The sequence below is a fragment of the Hippoglossus hippoglossus genome, chromosome 10 (assembly GCF_009819705.1).
Source record: "Hippoglossus hippoglossus isolate fHipHip1 chromosome 10, fHipHip1.pri, whole genome shotgun sequence".
NCBI classification, from domain to species: domain Eukaryota; kingdom Metazoa; phylum Chordata; class Actinopteri; order Pleuronectiformes; family Pleuronectidae; genus Hippoglossus; species Hippoglossus hippoglossus.
In genome coordinates, this window is record NC_047160.1 from 13733868 (window position 1) to 13761524 (window position 27657).

A 27657-nucleotide genomic window follows, 5' to 3' on the forward strand; every position below is an offset into this window, starting at 1 on the left:
TCTAATTCAGCGTTGTACGCTTGTGACCAATTGTTTCTTCTCTATATAAACCCAACAATCAACTTTCCTGTCAAAACAGCAGCGGACACATCACAGATAGTGTGGGGAGAGCGGTTGGCGCCTGCCAGGGAGACAATTAGACACCACAAAGATTTAGATCATGTTTATAGGTGGGGTGTGTGTGTGTATGTGTCGAATGGATCTGAATGAAAAAGAGAGGTAGACTAGAAGATGGAGAGAGAGACAGTGGGGGCAGGAAACAGAATCGAGTATGCTCGTACATGCATGTATTTAGAAATCCTTACATTGCAGTTTGGCAGCAGAGGTCAACGAGACAACGAGAGGTCAGGAGCAATTTATCACAGTGAATTAAGGAAAGACGATGTCACAGTTGCAACGACTCCTCCCCCTGCTGCGATTAAACAGACAGCGTTGACAGAGGACAAGCAGAGGTCACCGCTGTCTTTGATTCAGCTTCCAATCAAAACTCTGCCGCTGACAGCCACTAATAGAGTGAGAGATCCCTGGGAGCTTATATCACTTCTTTGCATACTGAGGGAGGAAGAGGAAGGTTTTTTGTATAAACAGCTTTTATATACAATGAACAGCAGGATAAATTACAACCAGATTCAGCCTCTCACATGTCTGCAGATATATCAAGCCGGATATATGTGATGATGATGATTAAACCAGCTCCAGGTTTAAAGATTGGATTACTCCCGCCTGGTGATGCTGGAGGTTCCTTTCAAATCACTGCACTGTCAGAAGAAAAACACCTCGTGTGAAATGATGTCTAAACTCTCTATAGAGCATCAATCCAAAGCTCTGAAAAGACAGTTGCCCATAAAAAAAAACCTGGTGTTTCCTCAGGAAGGGATAAGCTGCATTATTGTGGAGATAAATAAAGCAATCCTCCGGCACAGGAGCAGTTGAGACTGAAACCTTTTCATTTCTTACTATACAGCTAAAGGCCACAGAGGATCTGTATTATTAAGAATGGCTGGCAGCCGTTTTTCCCCCCCCCGATTCCTCCGTAAACACAATTTGTATAGTTTGGGATTATTTCAAGCAGGTCAACGCTGAGACTCACAACATTAGTCAACAATCTCTGCCCCTCGTGTTGGATCATTCAGTCTTGCACTGACAGCTTCACCCGCCCTGCTCTACATGCAGGACATGGACGGCACGGTCATGCAATCTGCTGCTCATAAAATGATCCCGGAGTAGCGGGGCGATAACATCACAAGGCTCGACTTTGTGTCATTCAGCGAGATTGGTGTGAACGCAGAGACAGTAAAAATCAGGACAATAAGAAAAGCACTCTCGTGAATTTTAACACACAGGATATAAATCTCGATAAACCATCCCCGTTAATTACATTATGCTATGACAGGACAATGATATGGATGAATGGATGCTTTTCCCACTTTGCTAAATGTGTAATCGAACATATTCCACTGCAAAAGACCTTTGGAAATAAATAACTTCTACTTTGTTTGTATTGAAGATTCCCAATCAAACTGGAACTGGTAGAATGTCCCACAGCTGCCACAACTACTTGATTTGTCAGTTTCATTCAATTAAGCTTATTTATCAGCATCTATTTAAAAATGTATTTATCATTCTTATAATTTTTGAATAAAAAAAAAAACTACATTTCAGGTTCAGAGCTGGTAGGATTAAGTTGAGGTTAAATGGTTCAAAGGTGCTGCTTTTCTTTGTCTTAACGTTAATATAAATTTGAATATATTTGGGCTTTGTCACTTTAGCCTGTAGGAAATTGTGAATGTAATGCATAGAGAATATGATCAGCAGCATTACTTGTGATCAAGTTGCAGCCTGAGCATGTTCTGTTTTCTGTGTTTTGTAAATGTTGGTACTGGTGTTTGAGAATATTCCTCACTAAGATATTAAATATGGCAACATCTTCGAGAAGCTTTCATTAAAGTTTAATATATGTTTTGAGGCAATAACATACTGGGCCACAACGGCTGAAGTTAGAAGCAGTGACCCCTAAACATCGGTTAGCCAACCAAGTGTTTTTGCAGCGCGTGTGTGCGCGCGTGTGCGTGCGTGTGTGTGCGTGTGCGTGCGTGCGTGTGTAAATGCACATGGAGGGCATGGAGGAGGCAGCAGTCTCCCACAGGAGGAGTTTACTTGAAAAGAGCCTCCCATGACCTGGCTTGATCTTGTGCGTCCGTTCCTCAGTGGGGGTTGTGCAAGCGCGCGCGCGTGCGTGTGCGTGTGCGTGTGTACATTCAGCATTGGGGATTTGCAGATCTTTGTAACGGCTGTCCCTCGAGGACAGGGCTGCACTCCCACCAATGGCTCATATGGGTAATCTGACTGACAGCTTGGTGCAGCTCTCCGCCAAGAAACATCCCACCAGCAAGGTCCAGATACCTGACCGCTGAAAAATCGTACCCGCCTCGAGATGACAGAGGAGAAGACGCCTTCTACACACACACATCGTACACAAGCAATATTCTCTGCCTGTATATCCGCCTGCTTGTTGTTTGTCAGCACATCACCATGAGGTGAGACCCGCACTTCTTCCGACTCAGCTGGATGTTGTCACAGTTTGACAGACTGTCACAGCAAAAAATTATAATAATAGGGAGCAGGGTGATGTCATATTACTCATCCAAGGGAATTTTGCAAGAACACCTTTAAACTTTTATATTTCATTTCTGTCAACACACTTATAATGTTTTTTCCCTTTCTTTTTGTTTAGTAAGTCTCGTAAGAAAGATCAAACCAAAACCTACATTTTCAGGCCAAGTTCATATTTCCTCTGCTTCTCTGCTGAGCTCCTGTTACTGTGTCGACCACTTATAAGCCAAAACTACAACAAAGTCCTGCCACGTCAGTAAAAAACACCCCCACATGCCATCTGCCGTCTTTCTTCCTCCTTCAGGGGTGAACTGTGAGCCTACTGAACTGAGATACCCACTAATGAATCAGTGGGGCTGTTCCACAAACCATCCAGCTCAGCTTGAACCAGAGGACGGTAATAATTGAATATTAAACCCCCGACGAGTGGCGAAGGCAAACTACGGGCGATGCTGACTGGAGGCAGTTGCTGCCGTTGTCATGATTGCAGAGATACGTGCGCGGCTGCTCAATGCAGTCACATCCTGCCTACCCTCAAGTTAATCGGTCACACTGTCATAATTTCAATCTCATGAAACGATAAGAACGCTATCTGCAGACACACACTCACTCACACACATGCATGAATGTACTTGGCACGCATACGCATTAACACAGCCAGATTTAAATCAATGGTGGCAAAGCAGGAACGCTGTAGAAAGGGTGTTTTGTTCAGCAAAGTCAAGAAATGAATTTGGTTTTTGGTGTTTTTATTTTGCTTGCTGTTCAATGCAGCATGCTGATGGAAAACAGGGAGGGAGGGGAATCTGTGCAACAGATCAGAATACAAGATTAAGGAGCAACCCGTGACTCTGCAATATAAATATGATTTCTTTTGACTCTTATGAGAAATGCAAAATGATAAAGAGGGGTCGCGAGGAGCTAAGACTCAACGAAATGGTCTTTTTCTGGTGTAGTGCCAAAATAATCTGATGTATGAAATGGAAGTCGAGGCGGAACGTCTTGTGGGGAGGTTTTCTTGAGAAGTGTTGGAGCTTCTTTGTGTGCTGCTACAAATTTAATTTCTTCAAAAGCAAAAGCATGTTATGCAACCGATACGCAACCAGAGTGTTTCCAGAGACATAAACTGGGGTTTTTACATCAGAGCAGAATGGTGAAAGCAATTTTTAGTTGAGATCAATACGTTTCCACAAGGAATGTATATTAATATGTATATTATGTTGCTTTTAAAATAACTCATTTAAACAAAAATTATATACACATATTTTTAAATACAGGTTAACATGCTGAAAAAAAAAACAATTAAGTCCTTTATCATTGCCAGTAGGAATTTGTCTTTCAAGTTTTTTTTTCTCCCCAAGTGAGTGATGTTTGACGTCATCAATACACAGGAAACCAACGCATTTGAAACCAACGCATTTGAAACCAACCTGTGTTTCATCTTGCACAAAACAAGAAAAGAAAAATCCCTGTTGCATGTTTTTCCCAAGATGTCAATTAACGCTATTTACAGGCCGACGCCAGTAAGCTGAACGTGCGTCATACCGTTGCTCTGGAAAAGGTGCAGTGTCGTGTCTAGACTGCCAAAATATACAATTAAAGAAGAAATTAGCATGTTCACGCGGGTGTCATGTGTCCATCAATGCAAATCTGAGCCGGAGCTGATAATAACCTGTGTCTCTCGCAGAGTCCTTTGACCTGTGAATTGTATCCATTCTCAGACAGATGCAGACAACATGGTGGGAAAGGGGCTTAAGTTCACAGTAACTGCTGATGTATCCTATATCATATGCACTGCAAATACACTCAATTATGACAATTATAAAACTACAAACATAAAACCAGACCGTCACATCCAAATTTCACAAGAAACGTCTTTTTCCACAGGAAGCTGGAGTTCTATCCCTCCGGAAAAAAACTCCAACCAAAACAAAATGCCAGATCCCCCCCGCTGTTCTCGAGAGGCTCCCTGTGAAAGCCCATCCAAGAGGCTGACTCTCTGAGAGAAAACCCTCATTCAGACTCAAACCAGCATCAAGTGTTGACAGACAGTGCAGAATAAAAAACATTCCTCTGATCTGTGTCCTCTCCAGCTAACTGATCTGTGAGGAGAACGCGATTAAAAGGTGCAGAGAGAGCCCCCCCATGCAAACAAAGAACGTGACCAGTAGCTTTTCAAAGATTAATTGTTGTGACAGGCAGGCACAGAAAAACTGGAAAGTAAGACGTTTCCCGTTTTCATTAGAGAGTAAATGATCGCTGCAGCATTTAGAATTTCTCATCAATGTTTCACTGAGTCGATCTAACAGAAGTGTAAATGATACTGTGATATTATGACCAAGCTCAGAATCTTAATCCAAGAGTGAACTAATTATGCATGGGTGTTAAGTTTCACTATATGTGGGTCAACTGCATCTCCAATGCTTTAAAATTGCATGGTGGTTCTGCTGTGGCAATCACCAGAGCAAAAAATGAAAGCATCTAGGACACCAGCCACTCTGCAATTTGCTCCAACGTAAAGTCCTCAGTTCTTAACAAACATCTCGTCAGTCAGTTTTTCGAGGCAGGTTGTTTCACAATCTGCCAGCAGAGACATTAAACCGACGTCGACTAGGTATTCACGATTGTACAGTAGCTGTTTCTACCTATTCCTGGAAGTCATCGCAGCATCGACACAGAAATGCCGACCTCCTGTCACGGATATAATCATCCCAGCACACAGGAGCTGACGCCATGTCTCCCCCTCAGACAGAGACACTGCTCTTGTCATCATTATAATGTCTTAATAATGATCAGCTAAGGGTAATTTGGGAGACACAGAGACAGAGAGGGAGAAAGCAGGCAGCCCCCTGATGAATGAGGGTGTCAGCTGTATTCAACCAACGAACAGTGCTCCTTCTCCCCTGTGCACAGAGACCTGTCTCCTTAACCACCGTGATCGTGCATTAACAAGAGAACCAGTGAGAGTGGGGACATAAATCATTTTCTATAAGATGGTGTGCCACTGGTTTTTGAAAGTATGATAACCACCTCAATGGATTTAACAGTGTCACTACTCAGCATCATATTACACTGCAAACCATGTTTTGTCATTTGTCTTTGATTGTGGGGCTGTAGTGTGCGGACATAATGGAATTATGTGGGGGTTTTTTTGTAATTATTTAAGTACATGTAAACAGATAATTTTCTAACACAATTGTGTCAGAATGCACCTGTAGAGGAAGGGGCGGTCAGGGGCCAACACTGGACCTCAATTTCTGGCCCCATTGTTTTGGTATCCTTCATTATTGATGCAGAGCTGACATCCTACACTCAGCTTCTCTGACGCCACAGCTTCACCTGCAGCGCTGTCTCCACAGGAACTACTCTGACATGCTGTCACAGCCCTGTGGGGACAGTGGAAGACTCCTGCTGTACTTGTTAGTGAGTTTACCCTTCGATGGTTCTTCTATAGGATTCATAATCTCACTTTATCTTTCTTCACCTGCTGGATACAAACATTTCTCATCAGGTACTAATTTCTGTGCGTCTGTATATTGCTCTGGCTGGAGTCAGGGGCGTGGCTGGGAGTCACCCCAGGATCATAATAGAACTACCACACTATGATGGAGGAGATGGGTGCAAGAAATATGAAAATATTTCTAAAACAATCACACAATCATCCAGTGGACTTTAAAACTATCACAGCACATTCTCATCCAGCAAATCAGCCGCACATTGATTCCACTGAGAAACAGTTTCAGCATCTCTAACAGTGGTTTTAATCCCTTTTTTAAAATAAAGATAAATATGTGTGTAACTATGGTGGATGGTGTGATGTTTACGCACCACATCAGACTCTCACCTCTGCTCTCTCTCTCTCTCTCTCACGCGCTCCTCGAACCACCAGCTCAGCCACACTCTTTTGTTTTCATCCAGCATGTTTCCACTTCACACGCGCTCTCACGAGCAGCCGATACGGATCATTAGAATGCTGCAGCAGCAACATCCCGGGCACAACACTACGCAGCGTTTACCTCGCACATCGCACAAACTAACAGCGTGAACCCCCCCACCTGAAACCCCCCAGAAGAGAGGAGAAGCGCAGCCTACCTCGCTCCGCGCTGACAGCTCCGTGCGTCGACTTGTGGCGGCGGATGGCAACAGTGTGACGGCCGCGGTAAAGATCGCAGCTGGGGGAGCGCAGAAGTTTTTGACGAGTCGGTGACTGAGGGATCACACGCACACCGAGTCGGAGCGGGATGGATCTGAGCAGCACACACGCGCCGCCGAGGAGTGTGCACGACAACGCCCCGAAACAAAAGTGATCTGCCTGATCCGCCGCCGGGTAACCGACGCGTGTCAGAGATGCTGGTGCCCAACTCGGCTGTGCGTAACGGTGCGCTCCCGCTCCTTCTCCTGCTCCCTCCCCAAACCGAAGGCTCCCCGAGGACACGTGACCAACCCACGGGGGACGGAAATAGCTCTGGTTCCCTCACGGCAGCAGCTGGGATCGGTTACACCTCTGCTCCACTGCCTGTGCAACCCAACCGAGCTGAGCGCACCCTCCTCCTCCTCTCCTCCTCCTCCTCCTCCCGCCCAGCTCCCAGTCCCCTGATGCCTCGTGGTGTCGCTGTCATTTGGGCACCCACTGGTTTTGAGAGTTCAGTGACCACATATATGAGTTTATTGTCTGCTACACAGTGCGACTTAAGTCTGGTTAACTTTGGTACAACTTAGTTGGATGACTCTACTGTGATTACACCAATTCTTTTTTTTGCTACAACACAAATTAGTGTGCCAGAGTAAAACGTCATCCGTGTGCGTCTTCCACCTGCACAGCTACAAAGGTAAACAATTGTCAAGATTCAACCCCCTGCAATCTGTGTATGGAAATATCCACCGAGCAGAACGTGAACCCACTCGTGGCCATTCCGGTTATAGGGGTATAACCCCGTTGTTTAATGTTACCAATCAATATAGGCTGGTTAGTAGATGCAGTTTGTGGTAGTAGTCACATTGTGATTTGATTAAATATCTGACACTTTCAGAATTTACTCCCAGCCTATCTTTGGCCCCCAACGACCATCTCTGAAACTCTGAGGTTTGTCTACCAACAAATCCTGATTGGTTGAGAGCATGAGAGGATGCCAGTTGTTTTACAGTTGAGCTAACACCAAACATAGAACAACATTTTTCCCTGTACTTTTATGCACAATCCCAGTGTGGATGTTCACAGACTCATAAAGTGAAGAATGTCCCAGGCTTCAGTCTTGACCCGTGTTGAACTGAAGGACATCCTGACCATGTGTAGTGCTCGAGCTGGCTTGACCCCACAAACAAACAAAAATGTGGATATAAATATGCTTAATAGAACAAAATATTCTGACCGGACATACATTGAAGCATGGGGAAATTAGTGACTCAAACATGTGTGTTGAAGCAGGAATAATATAAATATACTTCTGTTATCAATGTTAACTTTAGATTTCGTCAGTCTCTGTTTATGAAATGCACCAACTTTTCACATTCGTTTATCAAGTAAGTTGCAAGTGAAGTAAAACTTGAAACTTTCCAGACTCAACCCACCTGCTTAGCTCCCTGTGGTCATGTTTTAAAGGTGGGCAAATGGAAACAACTTTGCCTCTGCCATCATTAGCCTGCTGTGCTCGTGTGGGCGGGGGAATGTCACAACATTACTGTCTGTCTGCTGTGCATGCACAATGGAAACAACTCGCTGTTGCAATGGAAACCTCGGAGTTGTGGTGCAACAAGAGAACATTATCCTGGAACAGGCTTGGAATAGATGCTTGCAATTTTCGAATTTCCTTCCAGGGCGGCTTGGTGTTTGCGTGGGGATTAAACGCTGAGTTTTTCAGACAGCAAATGATCAGACAGACCGGTGGTTAGATGCCATGTGAGCTAGCGCGGGTGTGCTGCTGAGAAACATGGACCTGTCTGCCGAATTACTACCTTCATACAGCTTGCAAATACGAATGGGACAGATGTTTAATGGTGGCAGAGCCGTGCAATTCGTACAAGTTGCCATCTTAATTAGTTCCTCTGCGACAAGCTGTTCCTTCGGCGGAGACAAGGACAACTTAATGCTGGAGGGGAAACTGATAGTGGTCTTTGTCTCTCTGTCTGCCTCTCTCTCTGTCACATTCACCCACTCGCCTCCCACACACACTGCCACTCACAGTTTCCCTAACACTGATCATTATTGATTGTGCTCTGTTGTGCAGTGAATGTGCCGTGTACAGTGCCAATCAGTGTTTTCCAACATGACTTCTTAATTTAGCCTGTTCAGAGTTCAGTCTTCAAAAGTGCGAGTCAGGTGGTTTGGACATTCACCAGAGTTTCTCCTTCAAGCCGCTTTAGTAACAACTCTGGATAATGTCAGAGTGAACCCATGAGAGTCTGCGAGGGAGTGGGCTTGTTGATGACATTTCCAGCATGTGACAGAAGCAAAACGGAAAAAAAACAAACAGAATGCAAATATCTCAGGATGAAAAAGAGGTGCCCTACACATAGAAGACGCAGAGAAAGATATCAGCTTTGAAAGAAAACAAGATTTGCGAGCTTATGGTGATACGGGCCAACGCTGGTTCGACGTACTGTAAACAAAAATGTGTCATCTCCCGAGCAGGATTTATACATTAAGTCCAGCCTCTGCGCCTGAATGTTCCCTGAGATTTCTGTCTTGTTGTGAACACGTCTGACCAGATAATATCCTGCTGCGTTGATCATACGTGAAAGGCAAACTCCAGGGACTTCTCCTGAGCCCATGTCTGAAAATACCTCTGAAGACTGATGGTATACAAAGGCAATAATTAGTGGAGGGATCCTTAAAGGGGGCTCAAAGGAAACTCAGCGATATTCCTCACTTTTTCCTGGAGAGCATATGTGAGTGTGCATATGAAATAGGAAACATTAGGTATTGAAAGGCAGACGATGGAGGCAGAGGGGCGCGCTCGGAGTCCTTCCCACATCGAATTTATGTTTATGCATCAAGTTGGTGAACCGGGTCCCCAGGGTTCAGTGTGTCTACAGGACTGAATATCAAAGGTGAAAGGAGGGACTTATCCGCTGGTGCGCGTAGACTCCAAAACTGCTCGTTCCCTTGAGGACATGTCATTTCTAGCTAGGCAGGTTCCATCTGAGTCTCAGTATGAGTCACGCTAGGACACGCTGACGGATGCAGAAACCACCCAGACATAATGATGCCTTTTTGCAAACATTGTGGACTTTTGTTATTTTGCTGTCGCTGTATTTCCAACCAACCCTTGCACTTAGCCACACAAATCATGTGTAAGTTAGAAGTGTGCTTTCAGGAATACACATTTTAAACTTCTCGTGTCACTCTGACTTACTATGCAACGTTACTCTTGTTTAACTGGAAATTACAGCATGTCAGCATCTTTCAATAATACTTCTTCTACAGCTGTAAGACTCAAAGAAGCGTATTCATCCTTTCAAACAGCTCGAGCTTGAAATGGAGAACATTTGATGATGCCCTTAAATAGTGAATGTCCTCTGACCCTATGAGAGAATGATCTTTCTAATACACACGACTAGAGCCCGATGAGCGCGTACACATTTCTATTATTTACACTCTCCAGATGTTCCCTGACCTTTACAGCCTGAGTTAAAAAATAATGAAATATACTTCTTTTTTAATATCTAACAAAAATAAGTATATCTCACTAGTTTCAAATTCATCTGATTTGATTACAGCAGACCGAACCAAAGCAAAGTCATCCTTCTATGAAAGGTCAATACTAGTCTTATTAATCTCAAGGCTCCAAAGATGGAAAATGCAACTCTCTGTTTTTCCATGTGCTTTGAACCTCAGATAGTGTGGCACAACTGTCAGCCTCTTGCTTCCCCTTTCACGCAAGATCAGAAAGTATCCGAATATTTGCATAGAGAAAATACTTTAAAGGTAACCTGCGGCATTTCTGACCATTAATAGCAGTATGGAGCAGTTCTTCAATGAGTGGGTCCCTGCTTCATTTGCATTACCCAGATGCATCCTCGTATACAGCATACAGGCAATGTGATGTGCATCCTGCTGCCAGTTAAGGCAATTCTGCTGATGGACAGTTGGCAGTGGAAATGTGAAAAAAAGTGTAGAAATTAGAATAATAAGAAAACTCCCGGCAAATAAACACAGATTGGATCAATGCAAGATATAAATCTTTGGAAGATATAAAAACAAACATATCAAACCTGTCCGGAATGTCTGAAAAATTGGACCCACACATTTTCTGGAGTTTGTCTTGCAGGTATGAACCAATTAGCAGGAGTTTGTCCAAGTCAGACACGTTCACAACTACAGGGAAATGTTGGGAACATTCGGGGGAGGGGTGGCGTGGCATGATGTCGAAATTCCGCTGTTGAACTCATCTGTTGTTGTTTACAGCACATTGGCACAATCTCATTGTCTCTCCAAGTGAGGATGTCCGAAAGCTCTTCTACGTGTTAGAAACATCATCACTCGCTCGCTGTTAAGTTTCTGGATATTTTCCTGCTGTTTTCTCACATGGACTCACTCTGACATTTTTCCAGACATGTGACTAGGGGGCCTGGCAGGAAAAGTTCCAGAAAAGACGGTTTCAAACATTTGTATTTTCGCACACAGCCTCTCCGGAAAACAGATTTAGTTTAAATACACAATACATTTAGGTGAGAAACAGACACCTACTTCTTTTCTCCTCAGGCTACTTGCTGACTGACCTCAACGTTTTGGTTTTTTAGTTTGTTCTGAATCTTTTTGACCTCAGATAATTTGTACAATGAAGCAATTACAAAGTTAAAGAAATACAGCTTCATGTGTGAATGGGGACATTGGTATCTTCATAGTTTCACTGAACAATGCAAAGAGAAGCAGATACGGTGCTTTGATTGAAACACCCACCACTCTTTAACCCTCGGAGGTCGATATAGTATTTAGTATTGTGTGCAGATAAGTGGCAAATTGCTTTATCTCTTACAAAGCTCCCTTCATTTACACAGAGATTAGCCCAAAACATATTGTTAATCATTACAGGACTTATGAATAGTTAATTGGAGAGGGATAACTGAGGCTGGGGAAAGGAATAATTAATGAGCCCGGGTGCAGATGGGACAGAACAGGATAGTTAATTAAATTTTGGCATTAGGAAGTGACCCATTTTTTGAAAGTTGTTTGCCGTGTGGGTAAGTTTTAAGTCAAAGAAATCCAACTTTTTCTTCTCGGGGATTGTTAACATGTTTGTAGGAGAATTAGAGCAGTTGTTAGCACAGAGTTTTAAAAAGTAGCTGTAATGAAACAAAGAGACTGAGGAAACCTTGGAACTTGTGATGAGTGCTTGGCAATAGGCCTGTGCCTGGAGGCTAAAGCAACATCGTCATGCAGAGAGGACTCTTCCAAAGCCTGCATTATACTGTATATTATACATTATGAAAATATCTCAGCGGCTGAATCTCTGCTCTCCAACTGTGCATGCCTTAGCATTTAAAGTTTTTAAAACATTCTTTTGTTGAGCAGAGGATTTGTCTGCGTTTGTTGTCTTTCTGTCTTTCTGTGTGTCTGAGGATCAGTGTTGATGAAAGCAGCTGGCTCTCTGCTCACTGTCCAGTCAGTTCTCTGGGTCTGTGAGTCAGCCACAAAGAAAATCCTGCAATCATGGCGGCTCATAAATGTCTGAGAGAGAAGACGTCTCCTCGCAGGTGGTTGGAGGCGGAGCTATCCAACTCCAGGGACTGTTCCTACCTACTGTGACACCTCAGCGGTGAAACTAAGGAGGTCAGCGAGGAGCAGACAAAAAACGAACAACGCCTCAAGTGATCAAGAGGCCTGTACGACTTGATGATGAAATCTGTGTGTAATCCATCAAACACACTGCTCTCAACTTGGCAGTTTCAGTTCAGGATACTTTTTGACATTTAGTAAAATTTCAAATTCAACATTCTTTTAATGAGTTTTTACTTTTTTGTCCATGATCAATCAAATGTAATAAAAAAGGTTTAAGTTTCAGGACCACTCTGAGGCCAGTATCAGCTAGAAATGGCTCCGGCCCTCTGAAGACCCAATGAGACTAAGTGGCAGAGCTAATGGATGCATGGATGGTTTTAAGTTCAAATTCCATATGTCTTGAGAAGTGATTTTAAAGATGTCACTGATTCTGCAAGCCCCAGATTCTCAAGCTGGCAGCTTCAGAGCTGAGGGACCTTGACTGCAAAAACCCGGTCACCTTCGTTCTTGAGCCGGGAATCAGGAACTGAGGACTTAGCAGCGCTGCCCGAGGATCTGAAGCTCCGCTCTGGCCTCAAGGGAGAGCAGGAATTCAGCAGGGCTGAACCATGATGGGTGATCAGTACAATCTTAAGATCATTTTGTAGGACTCTCGATTGAAGTCAGGAAGAATAATTTATGGTTATTATAAACATCATAGAACCTGTATTTGTACAGTTATAATTAAACACCAAAGTAGATCATATTTATTATGCTATGCAAGTAGTTTGAAATACAATGCTAAATTTAAACATATACATTCAAAGTACACTGCACTAATGAAAAAAATATGATAGTGAAAATCTAAACCAGGTTTCTGACCTCATTTTACTTTGAGTTTCTTCTCATTTTGTATTTTGGTGAAGGTTTGGTCTGAAATTGTATGCCTCTCCAGTGATAATGGGTACTCAAGTTGTATTCACATTTCCTGTGTTATTGATAAAGATTTGGGTCATCGTGTGCATAACTGGAGGGAATTCTCAATCACAAAATCTGAAAAACCGTGAAGTTAGAAAAGCAGATTGCAAACGGATTAGCCCGGGGGTTTTGGAGAAATGGTTATCTTGCTTTCTCTAGACATCACAATTCCACTGCATACTGAAACTCCACTGTCTGAGGAGACACGGACAGGAATTGTCTGACAATTTATAAGGGTATATGAAGATTGGTAAAGATAAAGGTGGTGTTCAGCAGGGGGCACTGAGATCTAAAACTACGAACAATGTGGTATCGTTAACACAGCTCAGGGCAGGAGATAATGTGTCAACACTCGTTGAAAGATGAAGATGAAAAACAGAGAGAGAGAGGAAGAATTACAGAAGGAGAGCTAGTTTGACATGAGTGAGTGTGGGTGTAGATGAAACACGCCGGAGAAAGTGTTGATCTACCCACTAGCTCCTCGTAGCTTTGGCAATTATTTCTCTGAACTTGGAAGCAAACAGAAAACTGTGAATTAATGAACTTGCATTCTTTCTAAGTTACAGGTGCTTTCTTAAAAAAAAAAAAAAAACTTTATTTTAGTTGCAGTGTATATGGAAGTGTATCTCCCATAGATTATATCTTGTGTCCTACCAAATGCAATGAAAGAATCGGAAACTATAAACATGGTCATATTTAAACTGCAGAAGTTGATTCCACCCTCGCATAGGTTAGGTCTTCATTTCAGGATTGCAGGGTGCTAAAACTTACTTCCAAAAGTAAGCACTGCGTTTACATCTGTAGAATACAAGCCAGCTTGTTGTAGCAGTGGTTATATCCAGGTTTCCACAACCTCGTTTAATTCACAAGATGATTAAATGTCCCAGTCCACCACTCCAGACAGGCACCTGACAGCAGCCTCTCATGTGGACAGGAACCAGAGACCCCAGGGGCACGTCTGATGTCACAGCAGAGTTGAGCTGAAATATCCAAGCATCTGCTCCTGCATGCCCAGGAAGCACCACCATATTAGAATACCTGGAGGGGTCTCCAATAATCTTTGGACCCCGTCTCCAGCAGAGTCTGGGTTGGCAGTTGCCCATGAGGCAGCTTCCTGAAATTGAATTGGGAGGGATTCAATGGGTTTTAAAGACATTGGCTCACAGTGTGATGGAACCAGATAGGGGTGAAAATGCTTGGCAGCTGTGACTGACAGAAGGCTCGACAGTGGAACGGAGTGAGAGAGACAGACAGATCGGGAAAAAGAATTGGACACAGTAAAAAGGCAAACTGATGGGAGGAAAGCGATTGTCCCCATTAAAGGTCAGGAAAAGGTCATTTTAGCTTCAAGTGGCTCCAGTCCTTATTTACATGCCTCATTTAAACATATCCTTCCAGTCAGGAGGGAACTATGTAAACAATGGTTGTATTCATTAGCTCTTCAAACTTATAATAAAGCATCAGCCACTCTGTTGATGCTGGGCATATTGTTACACAGCAGATATGAAAATTAGAAATAGAAGTAGAAAGAAATTACTCACTCGGTTTCCATTACCACTGACAATAGGACTGGAAGAAGCTCCGGTGACACAAAACAATTGAGCAGATTTTTGTTCCTCTAATATTCTGTTAACATGTGTATGGATTTCAACTTTTAATGGCATTTTCAATATGCTGGTGAACTAACATTCAAACAATTTTTTTCGATAAACAACAAAACTCAATTTGGGATGAATTCAATCAACATAAATATTTCAACCATTGTATAATCAGTTTTGCTATTGTGCCACACTTTTTACTCAGCGAAAAGGAACCGTGAATTCACATGAAAACCTGTTTGCCAGAGGGGAAAGGAAAAAGGGCTGATTGCTAGTATGAGAAATGATTATAGTGCCTGTGTAAAAATAGTTTGAAGGGAGAGTGTGACAGAAGCATTGTCTCCAAATTAAGGCAAAAAAAAAAGAAACTGAGCCTGAGAAATATAATGCATCAGCTCGGATGGGAGAATGGGAGAATGGGACAGAAGCAATGGAGCAAGAAGCAAAGAAAAGTCGTGACTGTGTAATAGTCACTTCATTTTAGATGGAACATTTGCCACATATCTGAAAAGAAAGGCACGGGTGGTAAAACAATTCTGCTTTTCATCATCAACTTTGACCTCAACTGTGTGTGTCTTTGATTCCGTGCTGTGTTCTCAAAAAGTCTCTTTCTGAACACAACACCATACAGTATGTGTCTGAGAGCGTTTTCACACCTGAAGGTCCGGGCCAAGGTCTGAACCAACACTCTATCTTTGTTACATTATATATACTTGCTCCTGTTATTATTATAGGCTTTTGTATGACATATGTGTGGTCTGTTGTCATCAACTCCGTGGGCTGTGTCTACCCATGCTTTGCAGTGATTGGCTTGTAGAGTTCAAATGTGCTTAATGAACGTCCTCTTTGCTCAAACGCTATATCAGCAGAGGCGAAGACTGAAAGCAATCATGCAAGACACTTATTTTTCTTCTTCTATTGTTTGCAGGAGGATGAGACAGCATCGATTGGTTTCAAAGTATGAACTAAAAAAAGTGTTTTCTGACTGCAAAGGACCCAAACCATGGTTCCCTTTGATCCGGAACAAAACCACCTCTTTTAGTTGGACTAAATTTGGTCTGTTGGTCTGGACTATGTTAGGAGGTTTGAAATAAACTAAAAAAAGATCAAAGATTGGCCCTGAACAAGGTAGATGTGAAAGTCCCCTTAGAAAAAGCTGGAAAGTACAGCTTGGTTTTCTGCAAAAATGCCATGTCAGAGAGCACGGCAGCCCTGCAGGCATTGAACATTAGAGTACAATGGAAAGAGAGCTTCGGCCAGCATGTCATCAGTGCTTTGGATCGTCACGCCATCAAACTGAAAATATAGCGTGGGAAAAAGGCAACGGGTACTCATTGAGCTGCGCACTTACAGTATTTCCAGTGAGGCTTTGAGCTTATAGGATATCAATGCATTCAGATGATGCTGCTAACAATACGGGGCTTGTGAAAAGATGCAGAGTGTATAAGGGCTAAAACAGTTTGTGCTGTAGCTGGGTGCTTAACTCACTGCTGGAAAAGGGCACTGGCTTTTAGTGGTTTGCTTGCGAGACCTCAGAGTGGCAGGTACAAAGTGACAGCATTAACTTGAACTCCCATGGCGGCTTGCCCCCTCCCCTCTTCTCCCTGCTGTTCCCACATTGTAGACCCACAGACTCTTAATGATGCCTTCCAGAGGAGTCCATCTCTCTCTGCCCAAACCAGAGGGTCATGACCACTCGTCGTCATGGTTCTCAAACAATCTCACAAACTGTCAATCTTCTTGGAGGAGGGACGGCCTGCCCTCAGATGGCCACAGAATCATCTGGCTTAGGACGTGATTGGAAGATGTAACTGATCATAAGACTTAAAAATTGATTAAGTAACTGTAGATCACATGAGGAAATTATGAAAGCCACAATCCTGCAAGAAGGCAAAATGAAAATGTTCTGAAGATATTTCAGGAATTAATGGAAGACTGTCTGTGTTTGGAACTGTTGCCACGCAGCAAGAAGGCTGTTGGAATCCCAGTTTGGCCAAGGGCCTGTTTGTATGGTGTTTGCATGTTTATCCCTGTGTCTGAGTGGATTTTCTCCAGGTTCTCCAGCTTCCTCCTTACGGTGTTTGTTTGTCTCTGTATGTCTGCCCTGCAAGTACACAACTTGTATCCGTCTTGGATTCGTGCAGGGACAGGTTGACATGTTAGCGACCTGTGCAGGGTGTCCCCTGCCTCTCGCCAAACGTAAGCAGGGATTGACTCTATCCACCTCAGCAACCCTCAAAGGATAAGCGGTATGATGGATGGGACGATGGATGGAAGACTGGCTTAAAAAAGAGAAAGTAAAAGAAGAGGCATTGAGATAGATTTTCAGCTTTTGTTCAGTTTGTGCCCTCTTGACTGCTAAGATCTGCAGAGCTCACCTTCAACAAAGCCTTTGCTAGCAGAGCCAGCACATAATATAATTTTATTCTAATTGAACTTTGATAGGACTCTGTAGCTTCTTTTCAACCCCTTGTTAAAACATTTTTTGGGGACATTTTTTACAAATGATCTGACAAATTCTATTAATTTATGTATATAATATATTTATAAAATTTTATTTTTCAATTGCTCTATCTCATGTTTCACTGATTTATTCTCATTATGTCTTCCTTGTAAAGCACTGTAACATTGTTAAGAAAAGTTGTATATTATTATTATTATTTTTATTATTATAATTTGAGGTTAAATTCAAGGTGATATACATACACAGTGAATTTCCACTAGTGCATAGCGAGCTTTGGTTTGAATATGATGGGAAACGAGATGCTGCACGGACAGACGCGTTGTTCACTAAAACACCGACAGCTCGCGGAACGACGGTCGTGCTGTGTTGTTGAACAGACATCAAAGGCAGATGCCTCAAATAGTTTCTCTGTCACACTGTGTGACCCAGCAGCACCTCTCTTCCTCCATATGCACACAGACATGCCGATAACCATACAAACCATGTATGATGTGCACTAACCCATCCACTCACACACACAAGCACACACACAGTGCAGCCTTTACACTCGACATTCATGCTCCTTCACCACTTAAACTCTCTATTATTATCCTGGCTTCTAAGAAGTGGAATTTTGCTTCCTTCAAAGTCGACTAACCCAGCAGCCAGTCACAGTATTACAGTCAGGAATCTGTCACAGTTGTCTTGACCCTTGATCTCTCAGTCTTTGAAACCTGGACACCCTCCCACACCGGCACCACTGACCCCATACAGCTCCCCCCAAGTGGGACATCTGTGGAAACGTTCAACGGTGTGTTTGTTACTAAAGCTGGCGTTGTAGAAGTCGAGCCACACAGGAAGAGAAGTGAAGATGTTTGGAGATGCTGTGCTTGGTTCCTCAGAGGATGTATAATGTTTCAGTGGTATGTTAAAATCACAGTGTATGGAAATCACCACAAATTGTTTCAATGCAGGAATAGAAAAAAACTAAGTTGACACATCTGTTTTAAAAATATTGAGAATCGTAGCTACACCCACAAGATGTTTCTTACACCCATCAAGATGCATTTCATACCATGATATGGTTCATGGATTCACTGATAATCTAATACTAAGACATTTTGAATAACAAATTTGATGAATTAATAATTGTTGAGTGTTGCACTTGAGACATGGAAACCAATAGCAACTATACAAACTCAATTATAACAGACGGCATGTTACAACAGATCTTTCCAATCACTACATTTTTCTCCAAATTCACTGAGTGAATTACAAATTGAATTATGTGGAGCAGGATTTGATTAAAAAAGACAATCAATTTGATAATCAGACTCAAGAGAGACTCACAGTATTCACAAAAGAGAACACACAAACTGTTACTAAGCATTTCACCACTGGTTTCACCACAGGAGCCTTTCCAGTAACTGACTGTTTACTTCAAAGTTAACTTCAGACACACACTCACAAACACACACACTGTACAAAACACATGAAATCACATTTACAATTCCAATTTCATTGAAAGTACATAGGCTACAGCATAATTGAAGGAATCATCCTAGTATTTCTTTAAAAGGCAGAGAAACAAAAAAATAATTGCAGAGCGCTGCAGGATCTTTTTCTCCTCTCTCAGTGACCTGAGAATTCATTCCAGACAAAAAGTGATGATTCCCTTCAGTGCGGTGTGACTGCAGGAGTGGATGGACTTCAGGCCGCCTGCTGCCCGTGTTCTTCGTCTAATGATGTTTGTCCAAAAAAGATAAAAACCTCTCCATGGAAACACTTGTGGGATTTAATTAACAGTGAGTGACACGTTCAGGTAACCACAGCGTTGTTTTATTCAGCAATTTTTTCCCTTTAATTTTTTTGCTCAAGTTTCAAGAACGACTCTGCTGCACAGAGCAGGATTATTCGTTTTAGTTTTTAGCTTGAGGGAATTACTCCAGACAGAACTCTGTAGGAATGTCCCAGGAGACATTGCTTCTAGCTCTGAATTAGGCTGGAGATATTGCTTTTAACTCACACATACTTCTGGCTGCCTCATATGTCCTCCGTCTGTTTTGTACGTCGAATGTGCCAGTACTTCATGCTACTCATCTGCAAGAAGCAATATGCATATGAACAGTAGGGGCAGTATTTGATGAGGTCAGTAGCTAGCTTGCTGAAATGGCTTGGTAGGCGCTGCTAGCGAGCTCTGCTGTTCTTATTGGCTCACTGTGTGAGTTGTGTTGCATAATAGGTGGGCTAATCCGACATAGGAAATCATTTAATGTCCTTGCAGACATTTGAAGATAATTTGCCGCGTTTATCATTGTTATTTTCTCACATTGGCTGAACAAGAGAAACATACTCTCTATTGTCACGACATCGCTGATTTAAGGGCCTCACATATCATCTACAATGGCCTTGGTGTTCTCCCCGTGATCTAAGAAGTAACAATACACTCACCTCCACTGTTGCCATGTCTTTTATTTACAGGAATCAGACCTAACTTAGATATGGATAGATACATATAGTTCTGGGGTGTGCTCTCGGGTGGAATACTCCAGTAACATGCATAGTTCATAACAAGTATGACAACAACTACGCTCATGATACATCTGGATGTCTACCTGACTGTGTGGCTCAAAGGCAAGTATATCTCTGGACTTGAGCTTCCTCAAGGCTCAGTGACACCAAATACCTCCTAACTCTCAAATGTTGATGCCTCACCATCTCCATGACATAAAAGGCCGACTTGGTTTTTGGGCTGCACTGTAAACCACGGCAGATTACTGGCTGGTTCACCATCAACCTCTGCCTCTGAGGACACACATCCTCTCTGACTGGCCAAACAAACACTGAGTGCCTCAACCAGACTCAGACGCAAACAAACATGCATTCACCAGCAGCATCAATCAGTCAGTACACGTCACAACACGGCAGCTTTCAGACCCACGAGCGGCCGTTTCACCCTTGTCCGGATTGTTTTTAAATCCATTTTTACCCACATCTCCCTCATCACTCACGTGCAAAACAAATGAAATTGGAAAGTTGTAAATAAACATATCCATTGTTCTAATGCTCTGGTGAGGGCAGTGTTTTAATTAGCCCAGAGGAGTTGGACTTTAAAAGGCAGACAAGGCCAATCAATGGTGACAGTGAGCAACAGAGGCCTCCTCTTAAACACAATCCAGTGAGGATCAATCAGGGAGAGTGCTCCTGCCATTTCTAGGTTAAATGCAGTCCAACATTAAAAGGATAGATTGGATGCTGGAAGAGTTGCAATTGTCCCTAATTCCCCAGCTTTTCTGTAAGCTTCTAAATTATTTAACCATGAACAAAAATTTAGCCAATGAAAGCTAACCCACCTTCTCTTCCATCCTTCAACACAAGCAGAAACGGCATTTCTACTCCATGCTTTTGTCCATGTCAGTACATTTGTTACACACTCTAATACCTTTAAAATTGTGAATGGCTTAAGTTATGCCTGACCTTCATTATGTTCCACAGATGGTTGACCTGGGAGGTCTGACGTCCTCTGCAGGATAGCTCAGATGAGATGTTTTGTGTTTTGTGTTAGGAATTGTCATCCTGTCTCTGGTGTAGTGATAAGGTTTAACCTTGAGAGTCTTTATCTTATGAACATAATAGGCATCTTGTTATAACTCTTAGTGACGCAGACCGCTATCTGCCCCCCCCTTATTTGGTATAATACTGAAATGCTTCTATTGTACTTTAAGCTTTTTGGTTTGGCTGTCAGCATGTGCGTTAGACCAGGAATCTTCTCTGTTAACAGATCCATGTTGTAATAAACTATATATTGTATATATTCAAGTAAGGACAACTGAGGCTCATCGAGTTTATTATTCAATTCACCACTGTAAACATTGAATAGAAATTCATCACAGTTACTTTTATTAGTTTCTGCAACTGTATTTCAGAAGGTACTTTGAATTTCAGTGTAATTTCAGTGGTATGTGTCTGTATAAAGGTTACATGTCTTGTGTTTATAGGCCTCCATGCATGGGTGAGCACCAGACAATAAGGTTAGGGTCAGGTCTCTCTACACTGTGTGAGATGAGACTATTTTAATATGTGGCTCATGTTTTATTGCATGTTTCTCATCCCCGACTGTTTCATTTATTCTCCTTCCATTAAAGATAATCAATACTTGCTATTGATTGCCATTACCATTTCGCTCCGTGCCGTGGGATGTTCCCCGCACACCACCATGGAGGGAGCAGAGGCACAGCTGGTCAATTATGCGCATATGTCAGTAGGAATACGGTTAAACTGTTTTCACATTAATCAATACCTACGATTTTTTATTTCCAGAAACGTCTAAAGCCCTTTACGATCACGCCACAGGGCCTCGCCGTGCTTTAATGCTTAGTCATAAAACTTTCATAATTAGAATTGTGGGCAGTTTTAAATACCGCAGATGCTATTTATAGGGATAAGGTGAGTGTGGTGCAGGCCTGACTTTATTAAGCTCCACTGGCACAGGAATACAGATTCATCAGCAGCAGCAAAGTTAGGCTTTGGTAATTTCTTAATTCCCTCTCATACTTTATACTACACATACTTCAGAATGTTTCTAAGCTTTTCCCACTTCCTAAATAAAACTATAATTTAATATCACTCAATAGAGTTGAGACTGAATCTACGAAGATAACTTTTTGGGCGGAGATTTCAAGAATAAATTATTACGAGAATCAAGTTGGAATTTTAAGAGAATAAAGTCATAATGTTAGGCTACGTGTCATGTCAGAGGGGGAACATCAGAAGATCAGTCTGTCGTCTGTGTTAAAATGAGCAATGCAGAGCATTTTGTTAAATTATACTTTAGTGTCGGTTTCACAAATAGCAAAATACTGAATCTTTTGGCTCATTAGCTCCACCTTATTATAAGTATCAGGACGTTGAAAAGATTGTACCATAACCTGTGTCTATTCCAAAGAAAGAGCGACGCAGAGGGCATGGAGGAGGAAATATTTGGTAGGAGAACATTGTTTCACAAGATTGGTTCACATTTTTTGGATCCAGGAGTGGAAATCCTGCGAGCACAAATTCTGCTTGCTGCTTATTTACAAAAGTTTTTTTATTTTTTTATTCTAATAATATTACAAGTTTCTTCTCAATTACAAAATGTTTCTGATAATATTACAACTTTATTTTCGAGTTTTATTTCATCAACATTGCCCTAATACTCTGACATATGTACCTGATACAAATTACCATTTTGTGGGCTGCTACCTGACTTCCGATTTAGTCATTGTTTCCCAAAAGACAGTAAGACCCTACTGGAAAAAAGGCATTCACTAAGAGACTGTTGAACCCATTTGAACATCAAACAAGCTGCAGACAAGCGTAATGAAGAGATCAAGCAAATAAATCAAAGTAGCAGCACTTCAAACATCGACAGCACTGACTAGTGAATCTTAAATTGGAACACTTAAATCTTCTTTCAAGTGAGAGCAGTATCTCTGTTTTTCTTTTTGATTTTGATTTATTATATATATTTCATCCTGAGGTCTGGATATAAAAAACATCTGCCACATGGATTAATGGAGATCATGGCTCAGACCTAATCATATATATTCAGCCTGCGCTCAAGGGTTCCTCCAGGCATCACTCACAGAGAGCTTGTCAAAAAGCATCATGAAAAGATGTTATGAGTTATTAGTATGAATTTACTCTATGTCCAATTAGGGGACAGCAGCAGATTAAGTTTCTCTCAGGCAGGTCCTCTGAACTAAAGCAGAAGTGACAGACGAGTCTTACCACTGAGGGCAAATAATAATACTGTACGAGTAAAGCCCGATAAAAGGAAGGCTGAAGCAGAGCTGAAGACAAACAGTAGTAGTTACTGACACTGAGTCAGTGCCGGTTTCCTTTAGCCAGGAGGACGGACAGAGAGGAAGATATGTTAATGCTGAACAAAAGAAATATAAGGGTGAAAGCACACAATTAAAGTTGAATAGCAGGAGAGATAGCAGGGACTGAGCTTTGACAGTCGGAGGGGAGAGTTTAGACCTCAGTTTCCTGACAACGCTAATTACCTCCCTGGCTTAATTTGTGGCCTGAATCTCCTCCACAGCCAGCTGATGCTGCACCACTTGGGTTTGCAGCTGCATGTTCCTGTGATGAGAGATTGCCTGTAAAGAGTTTATGCTTTGCTTTTCTTCAATCCAAGCCCAACCAGTGGGGCACACTTTTTTTTCCGAAGATGACTGGACAGCAAATTTAATCCTCGGAGGGTGAGAGGAGTTTAGGATTATGTGCCATATCTCGCCAGCCAATGAGAGGATTTGAAACTGTCTGGGCCTGAAGTCTTGGCCAATCATGGCCTGGGGCAGAGGATCAAATGCACATGGAAGGAAAGCAGCAGTGAAGAAGTGATGCACAGTGATAGCTGCAGCCTGAAGGAGTGGCTCTTTAACCAAACAGCACTGAATTCAAATTCATTCGCCTATTTTTCTTTCATTGAAATAACCAGCAATGTTTTTGTATGTAGTTGTACAAACACCTGCTTAACTTGTAAAAGCTGTCAGTATTATTATTTATCAAATATTTGTGCCTGTATGGATTTACTTCTCCAACGTGTCCACCAAATTAGTGCTCGCCATGAACTCATAATGGCGGCGATCTGTTACCCTTGTTCTAAAACTCAAAAGACCAAATATGTTAAATAAATAACACATCTCCATATGCTAATATAAACCTACTCGTCTCTTCTCTACTTTCTCATTTTGTAGTGTTTCTTAATTACCTGCAGATGCTGGACCTACAATGCTCTAATTTGCAGCACAGTGCATCAAAATAACCAGAAGTCACTTTGTTACACACGATGGTGATTTCCTGCCGTTACAAGGGGACGTGCAGTAGAAAAGCAATATACTTTTAAACGTAACAATTACTAACAAGCTGCAGCACCTCACCCTTTCTTTCCCGACAAACACATCATCATATGGTACAAACAGAAGTAATCATGGCTACTTATAGGGAGGGTGTATCTTCTGTTTGTATTCACTGCCCTCTAGTGTCAGAGCAGTGGTGCTACTTTAACAGGACAAAAAGCCACTGAACATGAATGATCATCACGTTATTATAGATTTCGTTAGCTGTATGTATTTCCTATACAGAATACCATATTATGACCCAGTTGTTTTTCACAGTGTGCATGCATATATAATAAATCTTGTTTCTGTAGTGTTATGACTATTATGTCATGTGTCCCTTTGCACTGAATAGGACAGCCCTATTCTCCTGCCATTAACTTCATGCAACAATATTTATGTTTATCTCTGCTGCACTGTAGCAGTGTGACATACATAACCACAATGTCTCCCCATAGGGATGATTGATGTTGTTTCACTGCCTTGCCAAAGGGGGGCACTATAAGCGAGATGTTGGAACTTTGTGTTGAAGATCAAGGTCCAATCCAAATCAGCCCACAGTCGAATTGAATCCCTCAGTTGGCTTGTAATGCCTGAGATAAGATAATGCAAACACAGCAAATCAAAGTTTGTGTACTCCATGGACGCACCCAGTAACTGGGTCAGGTTTGTGATTTCAAACTGTGCACATTTTCCACTGGTTTGCAGAGGTCTTTCTTAAAAGAGCACTTGTTTTGAAGTAGTTTCTTGAATAAAGAAACCCCCACGGTGCACAAACAACAGAAAGGTCTCAAATCTAAGAAAGAGAAAACATTTTATGTTTTAGGAATAGGGTTGAACATTAAACTAAAATTATTACTTCTACTCTATGGCACAGCCTTTCTTTGGCTGCAAAAGTGAGTGAATGACCCCAATGATATATAATGATATAAAGTCTTTGTTTTTTTGTTTTTTTTAATGGGGCAGATGACCCAGTTAGCAGTTGGACATCCCCACCTGCTCCTGTTGACACATCTTCATCATCAAGTGTTCTCTCACGGACACATAAATGTGATCAGTTCACACAACCTTGTCACAACAATGTGAAAGTATTTGAGCTGTGTACACAGCAGTGTTAACATGCATCTGCTGATAGACCCGATGACCTGCAGTCGGTGCTACCTTTGGTCAGTCGGATTTCGTAACGGTGCTGGATTCTCTTCACTGTGCAGCTGAACACTGAGGTCTTTGTGGGTCTCAGTAAGATCGACACGTGAATGAGACATTCATGAAATGGTGACGTCATATCAAACCTAGACACATTAACTGCCCTGAAAAAGGAAATTTTGTAAAAAAAAATGTAAACCTACTTCAATTGGTAACACTAAGTTTTAAGTAATATATATATATATTATATGTGTGTATATATACATATATATATACAGTATGATGCACATAATAGTAGGCAGACACGCTGCTCTGCATCAGCCAATCGGCTTGCTGCTCTCGCAGTGAGGGACACCCACCCCATTGGACAGCAGAAAGTCTACAAATCTTTCGCAGCAGGCTAAAAACACATCTCTTCCGACTACACCTTGGTTAAGAAGATGATGTCTAATAACCTTTGTCAAGTTAGTTGCACTTATATATTGCACTTACATGTAGAACTTGTAGTTTGGCTTTTTCGAAGCTAATTGTACTTTTATGATTCCTGCTGTTCTGGGTTTGTACCCTCATGGTTGAATGCACTTATTGTAAGTCGCTTTGGATAAAAGCATCAGCTAAATGATATGTTATGTAATGTAAATAATCCACTTATGAGCTCTGTAGGAATCCTGTTGCGGATTCAAACTTCTTCCAGGTTACAAACGCAAAAACCCTTTCTGTGTCCCAATTCAGGGTCCTTCGTGCGGCAGACTCAGCCATCCACATATATAGTTTGTTAGCTTCTTCACCGGAGCACAATGAGTCCTAGGTTGACCCAAGAAGCATCCAGCCGTCGGATCCTTCTTTGCTCTGGGATGGAAGGACACACTTGTTGGTAAATAGTCTATTTATATAGTGCCTTTCTAGTCTTAATGAGCACTCAAAGCAGTTTATAGTACAGCTTTTGCCATTCACACACATTCATAGAGTGCATCTATGTGTAGCACTTTCTCTTTCACACATCAATCACACACTGCTGACACAGCTCCTGAGTCACAGCTGCTGAAGGACATTGCTTTTGTGTTGACATCTGAACAGTAGCAGGTGTAATCCCAGGAAAGTCTTAAAACTGTGAAGTCTGGATCACTACTGTATATTATCATATTTAATGTTTTACAGCACATGTCGGCACACAAGCAGAAACAAACTAAAGAGTACAAAGGTACAGCAGAATCCATTACATCCAGCTAACGTTATAGGGACGGACAGAAATCCAATTTGCTTCGACTCAGCCTGATGCCAGACTTGGCAGCCTTTAAAAATTTAATCCAATAAACAAGCCATCAATAATTCCACTTCTCATAAGTTATTGAGCATTGGGAAATGAACCAAATTCAACTGTGTCCCACTGCTGCAGACTGAAAGTGTGAGTGGACTTGTATGGCTTTAGTGCCAACTCATTACACACCCACTAACCACTTTGGCAACAGGGGATCCTGTAACTTCTTTAATGTGGCAGCGTAAAAGGACTTTAACATAGCAAGTACTCAGAATTACTGAACAGGTAATCTGTAAATTCTAAAATGTCTTACAGCATATTGTACAATATATATGTTTCATAGACCATGTTTTCCATTTCTTTAGGTTCTCGATTTAAATGTCATTTTTGCCTTTTTTTTCTTCATAAAAGCATTTTGTTAATTCAATATTATTTATTTTAGACTAATTCATCTTGATTTTCAAACTGATATGATAGTGACCTGTTAATAAAAGTACCTGACCTCCTTTTCAATGTCCATGTCAGCCTTCATTGTGTTTTACATAGAATTCAGTACATCAGAGCCCGTGCTATTAAAAATAAAGAAATTGTAATTTTTAAAAGCTATTTTTTGACTGTAGGCTGCAGCGGTTGACCACGTTTTTATTTGTTTCTTTTGCTTTTTTTTTTTCTATTTTACATTCATTAAGAAGCAGTTTACAAAGAAATTATAAATAGGATATTTATATATGATCCAAAATGAAAAATTTAAAATAAAATTATTTGTCATTTTACATATCCTTCCAACCTCCATTTAACTCTTGAAGTTCTAGCTACATCTAACCCCACTCTTTCCCTCCACAATCCCCTCCACTCCTCCCCCAGTGAGTTCTTAGATCATATCAGAAAGGAAGGGGAAAAGAAAATATATATAAATACGTCAAAATAAATACATAATATATGAGTTCAATATTATTTGAACATTTTCTTCAGAATTTCCATTCAGTTGTTCTTCCTTTTAAGTGGCCTTCCTGCAAACTGCAAGTAAACAAAAGGTGGCC

At 41.7% G+C, this 27657-nt stretch overlaps 1 protein-coding gene across 3 annotated transcripts in view; it reads right to left on the reverse strand.

The window, feature by feature from the left end:
• Window positions 1-7132, reverse strand: part of mid2 (midline 2) — a 151308-nt gene extending 144176 nt beyond the window's left edge. For 2 of the 3 annotated variants that reach the window (XM_034597945.1, XM_034597946.1), the window contains exon 1: window positions 6706-7131. The gene's annotated coding sequence lies outside the window, so the exon portion shown is untranslated. Of the gene's footprint in view, window positions 1-6705 lie in introns of all 3 variants that reach the window. The other variant, XM_034597949.1, reaches the window with a different exon arrangement.
• Window positions 7133-27657: the final 20525 nt, after the last annotated feature.